Raw genomic sequence first — 6,181 nt, forward strand, 5'->3', positions numbered from 1 at the left:
GTGCTAAAGAAATGCAACTTTAGGGACGCCTGGGTGGCTCAGTTGGTTAAGCGGCTGCCTTCGGCTCAGGTCATGATCCCAGCGTCCTGGGATCGAGTCCCACATCGGGCTCCTTGCTCGTCAGGGAGCCTGCTTCTCCCTCTGCCTCTGCCTGCCATTCTATCTGCCTGTGCTCACTCTTGCTCTCTCTCTCTGACAAATAAATAAAATCTTAAAAAAAAAAAAGAAATGCAACTTTAATACATTGATCTTAAATCTAACCATTTTGTTAATTTCTTATCGATTCTAATAATTTTTTTAATTTTTTAAAAATTTTTAAAAATTTTTTTTAAAAACTTTATTTATTTGACAGAAGGAGACACAGCAAGAGAAGGAACACAAGCAGGGAGAGTAGGAGAGGGATAACAGACTTCCCATGGAGCAGGGAGCCTGATGTGGGGCTCAATCCCAGGACCCTGAGATCATGACCTGAGCCAAAGGCAGATGCTTACCCACTGAGCCACCCAGATGCCCCGATTCTAATGATTTTTACCTGTCGTTTGGTTTGTTTTTTATGAGGGCAATTATACATTGCTTTTTGGCCTTTGGCTAAGAATCAAATGTAGTATCTGTTCTTATTGGTTTAATATGAGAGCAATTATGATCATAAAATGGTGACAATTTTTCCTCTTCAAATTCTTATACCTTTTTATATCTTTTTCTTGTTTTTCTGTGTTGGCTTTATTAATACGATTTTGATAGATATCCTGGTGGTGGGATTATTTGTCTAGTCCTTTATTTTGAAGGGACTACTTTTAACATGTCACAATTATATGTACAAGTATATTGTTTCGTAGAAATGGTTTCTTAGGAAAATTGTCTTTATTCCTAGTTTTGTAAAAATTCCTGCTATTGTGGGTGATCTTAAGTTATATCAAATGATTTTTTTTTGCATTTTTCAGGCAATCATATGGTTTTTATCTTTTAGCCTCTTAATGTAGTGATTTGCCTAAAAATATTCCATTATGATGTTTGTATTAGGGCACAGATTGGCCTAGAGTTTTCCTTTATCAAACTTCCCTCAAGGTGAGTTGTGGGAGCATTGTTTCTTTCTGCTCTCTGGATAATTATGTACTAGCTTTAAATAATCAGTTCAGGGGTGCCTGGGTGGCTCAGTGGGTTAAAGCCTCTGCCTTCAGCTCAGGTCACGATCCCAGGGTCCTGGGATCAAGCCCCGCATTGGGCTCTCTGCTCGGCGGGGAACCTGCTTCCTCCTCTCTCTGTGCCTGCCTCTCTGCCTATTTGTGATCTCTGTCTGTCAAATAAATAAATAAGAAATCTTAATAAATAAATAAATAATCAGTTCACTGAAAATCTGATAGTTGTTTTCTTTGTAGGTGACTAACATTTTAAAAAATTGAGGTATAACACATAAGGTACACAGAGTTTAATAGAAGTGACATTAAAACAAGATATGCTATGTTGCAGTTTTATTATTTTCCAGGTATCTACTAATAATTTGCAAAAAATGTGTTAAAATATTTCTTTATGATAATGGATTTGTCTATTTTCCTTGTAATTCTTTCATTTCTGCTATACACATTTTGAAGCTATCTTATTAAATGCACACATGTTTAGAATTCTACTATTTTGTGGGTGAGTTGAGACTTCACTATTGTGTAGTGATTGTTTTGATGGTTGAAAATATTTTTCATTCTTTATTTTTTGGTTTGCTATTAATATAGCTTTCTTTTGGTTAGTATTTGTCTACTATATATTTTTTTCTATCCTTTTTTTTTAAGATTTTATTTATTTATTTGACAGAGAGAGATCACGAGTAGGCAGAGAGGCAGGCAGAGAGAGAGGGAAGCAGGCTCCTCACAGAGCAGAGAGCCCGATGTGGGGCTTGATCCCAGGACCCTGAGATCATGACCTGAGCCGAAGGCAGAGGCTTTAACCCACTGAGCCACCCAGGCACCCTGATTTTTTTCTATCCTTTTATTTTCATTTTTTCTGTGTCATGTTTTATATCTCTCTTTTTATTTTATTTTTACTTTTTTTTAAGATTTTTTAATCTTATTTTATTTTATTTGACAGGCAGAGATCACAAGTAGGCAGAGAGACTGGCAGAGAGAGAGGAAGGGAAGCAGGCTCCTCACTGAGCAGAGAGCCCGATGCGGGGCTTGATCCTAGGACCTGGGATCGTGACCTGAGCCGAAGGCAGAGGCTTTAACCCACTGAGCCGCCCAGGCGCCCCTATATCTCTCTTTTTAAAAAAGATTTATTCTTTTGAGAGAGAGAGAGAGAGCATGCACTCATGGGGGGAGGGGCAGAGGGTGAGGGAGAGAGAGCAAACCCCCAAGCTGACCCCTGCTGAGTGCACGGACTGACTTGGGGCTCCATCCTAGGACCCTGAGATCCTGACCTGAGCTGAAGGCAGAGGCTTAACCCACTGAGCCACCTAGGTGTGCCCCTTACATTGTGCTTTTTATTTTTTCTCCTTTTCCTACACTTTTCTTTTGTAGCTTTGAGGCATTTTATTATAAAAAGCTGCCACTTGTATGCATAAATCAACAAGAACTTAGAATTCATCACACATTTACTTCATTTTTTAGCTTGACCTTCTAATAAGTCTTTAGTTTTATGGATTTTGGCTGCCATATAAGGAGATCCTCCCTTGTCTGGGTGATTTAAAAGCATACTTCATCGATGAGCAGCTCTTATTTTCCCTTTCTTGGCAGGAGGACTTTTGCCTAGTAATAACGCTGCTTCTTGTTTTGTTATTTTGGGTTCAACCCCCCCCCCACACACACACATGATAGCCACCATGAAAGGCAGATTTTGGGAGACTGAAAAACCTGTTTTATTTGGGGCTCCATCTGGTTCGTGACTGGCAAAACACAGTGGCTACCAATCCTGCAGCGGCAGTGGTCAGGCCAGTGGCTACTACCCTATTGGCCTGGGCTGGGGCTCGGTCCCTGGCAGCCACCAAACGTGAGCTTCATACGCTCCAAAGGATGGATGGAGGAATTGCACCAAGTCCATGCCTTTGCTCACCAGCTGTGTGACCTTGGCTAAATTATTTAAACCTTCTGTGCCACAGTCTCTTCATCTGTGAGCTGAGGATAACAACAGTATCTAACTTATAAGGTTGGTATGAGGGCTAAACGAATTGTTACATATACCTGGCCCTTTATAAATAACCAATTTGGGGCGACTGGGTGGCTCAGTGGGTTAAGCCTCTGCCTTGAGCTCAGGTCGTGATCTCAGAGTCCTGGGATCGAGCCCTGCATCCGTCTCTCTGCACATCGGGGAATCTGTTTCCCCCTCTCTCTCTGCCTGCCTCTCTGCCCACTTGTGATCTCTGTCAAATAAATAAATAAAAATCTTTAAAAAAATAACCAATTGCTAGTTATGACTTATTAATCTGTAACGTAACTCTTTTTCCAATTAACATAAATGCCTTAAACTCTGGTCATCTCATCTCAACTGACATGGTATGGTTATCCAGTATTTTAGTTGTCATTTTTAAAAATTCTGTAAATTAGATGTTTTATTATTATTTTGTACAGTGCTACCTACCTACCTACCTACGTACCAAATTCTTTGCTCTCTACTCTTTTTTGCATCTTGAACCTTACTTCTAGGTTTGTTTTCAGAAATTCCTTCTGTGTAGCTTTATTGCTGGTAATCCCCTTAGCTTTGTTCATCTCAAGATGACTGTATGTCGTTTTTGGTCTTCGACAACTTTTGCTGAAACACAATTTTAGACAGAGTTATTTTACTTTGGCACTTTGTGTATATATGCTAATGTCTCTGGAATTTTTTTTTAAGATTTTTAAAATTTATTTGACAGACAGAGAGATCACAAGTAGGCAGAGAGGCAGGCGGGGCGGGGGTGGGGATGCAGGCTCCCTGCTGAGCAGAGAGCCTGGACTTGATCCCAGGACCCTGAGATCATGACCTGGGTCGAAGGCAGAGGCTTTAATCACTGAGCCACCCAGGCACCCCATGTCTCTGGAATTTATGATCAGTTTAGAAATGATTCCTTTGTATGTGGTATGACATTTCTCTTCGGTTACTTTCATGGTCCTTCCTCTTTCTTCGGTCTACACTTTACTGTCATGTTTGAATTTACTTTTTATTTATCTTGAGTGATGACTATTGTGCTTCCTATGTGTGGATTTATACCTTTCATCATTTATGGAAACATTTCAGCCAATTTCTATTCAAATATTGTCTTTCCCTTATTCTGGTTCTCCTACTAGAATTAGACATATATATTTTCTGATTAGACATACATATCTTCTCTGTTGCTGAACCACTTTTCATATTCTAGTCTTGGCTTTCTGTATTACATTCTGGGTGATTTCTTTAGATTTGTCTTCTAGTTGACAAGTTCTCTCTTTTGTTATACCTAGTTTATATTTAAATGATACACCATATTTTAAATTTCAATGATGATTTTTTTCAATTCTAAGAAATTTTTTGTTTCTCTTCAAGTCTAACTGATTATATCTACTGGCTTCTTTATATTTTTCAAGTAGATACCATCTTTATTTCTTTTACATATAAGATATGATTATTTTATATAACGGGTCTGGTAATTGCAATATCTAAAATCTATGAGGCAGAAAGTCTGTCATTCATGATTTCTGCTGATTCTCTCTTGTGGCTTATTTGTATGTGTAGTAACTTACAAATTGTGAACACATACTTTGTTGAGCTGAATTGGTGAGATCTATGTTACAAAGATGCTTTCCTTCCAAAATGGTGTATATTTGAATTTGCCAGCTACCAGGGCTCTGACAAATTCTTTAATTTCTTGGTTTTTAAGAGTGTAAGAGTAAGAATGTAAGAGTGTAAGATTGAATTCCAGATTGCGGGAGGTTCATATCCATGGGTTAAACATTTCCGAGGGTAACTATTCTTTTTCTTTCTACCCCGCTTCCCACAGCAAATCCATCTAGAGCTAATGAGAAGACTTAATTTTTGACAAGACTTCTTTTGTTTGCTAGCATGAACATCGTTCCCACACCGCACTGGTCCGGAGGTGGCAACCTTCTTCAAGTGCTCTGCTTTCAGGCGGGACTCTCAAGTTCAGCTTATCCATTTCCAGTGGCCTAAGGCTCAGCCTCCCACCTCCCACTCTGATGTATGCATTTGCCTTCATGCAGTCCCAGTTTCTGCACTGGCTTACACTTCACGCTCAGTTTTCAGTTTACTCTTCTTTTTTAAATGCCTTTGGGATTTCTCTTACTTTCTTGCAACCTAAGCTGTGTATTAAAAATAAGCTCATTGTCATTTATCCAAGTCCTGGGAGTATTACGTAAAGAAGGCTTTTTAGAGCATCTAGTGTATACTGCTAGATGCAGAAGCCAAGAGTAATCTTTAAAATCATAAAGTAGCTTGCATCGCTTTCCACAACTTTGCCTCACCCTTAACAACAGCACCAGCTATCTTGGCCTACCTCATTCATGGTTCAGCTCCAGTCACCAGTCACTGTCGCCTGACTGTGTCTCAAGCCTAGTGACCTTATTCCTACTTTAGAGCCTCTGACTTGTGGCTCCCCCTGTGTGGCATGGGACCTCCCCCCTTTCTTCTGATCTCACCTTGTTTTTATTTTTGGAAGATTGTGTTTATTTATTTATTTAGGGAGCTGGGGGAGGAGCAGAAGAAGAGGTAGAAAATCCCAAGAGGACTCCACACCCAGCACAGAGCCTGACGTGGGGCTCAACCCCGTGACCCTGAGATTGTGACCTGAGCTGAAATCAAGAGTCAGCCACCCAACTGACAGTGCCACCCAGATGCCACCCCCATCTCACTTTATTTATTTATTTATTTATTTTTTAAAGATTTTTTATTCATTTATTTGACAGATAGAGATCATAAGTTGGCAGACAGGCAGGCAGAGAGAGAGGAGGAAGCAGGCTCCCCGCTGAGCAGAGAGCCCGAACCCTGTGATCATGACCTGAGCCGAAGGCAGAGGCTTAACCCACTGAGCCACCCAGGTGCCCCCCCATCTCACTTTAAATGCCACGTTTTCACAGCTGTCTTCAGCAGCCTCTCCATGTCTCCCTCACATCATCATGTTCTCATTTTCTCGAGGGCACCTATTCTTAGATGACATTTCCCTGCCAATGGTCTCTTTTCCTACTAGAACCCAAGACCTCTAAGCGCAGGGACCTTGCTCGTCTGGTTT

General features: G+C 40.4%; 2 pseudogenes; one reads left to right on the plus strand and one right to left on the minus strand.

Annotated features, from left to right (window-relative positions):
- The first annotated feature begins 569 nt into the window (after positions 1-569).
- Positions 570-680, plus strand: LOC125081577 (uncharacterized; annotated as a pseudogene).
- A 1,903-nt stretch (positions 681-2,583) lies between these two features.
- On the minus strand, positions 2,584-2,858 carry LOC125080402 (mitochondrial import inner membrane translocase subunit TIM14-like; annotated as a pseudogene).
- Positions 2,859-6,181: the final 3,323 nt, after the last annotated feature.

The sequence above is a fragment of the Lutra lutra genome, chromosome 11 (assembly GCF_902655055.1).
Source record: "Lutra lutra chromosome 11, mLutLut1.2, whole genome shotgun sequence".
NCBI lineage: Eukaryota > Metazoa > Chordata > Mammalia > Carnivora > Mustelidae > Lutra > Lutra lutra.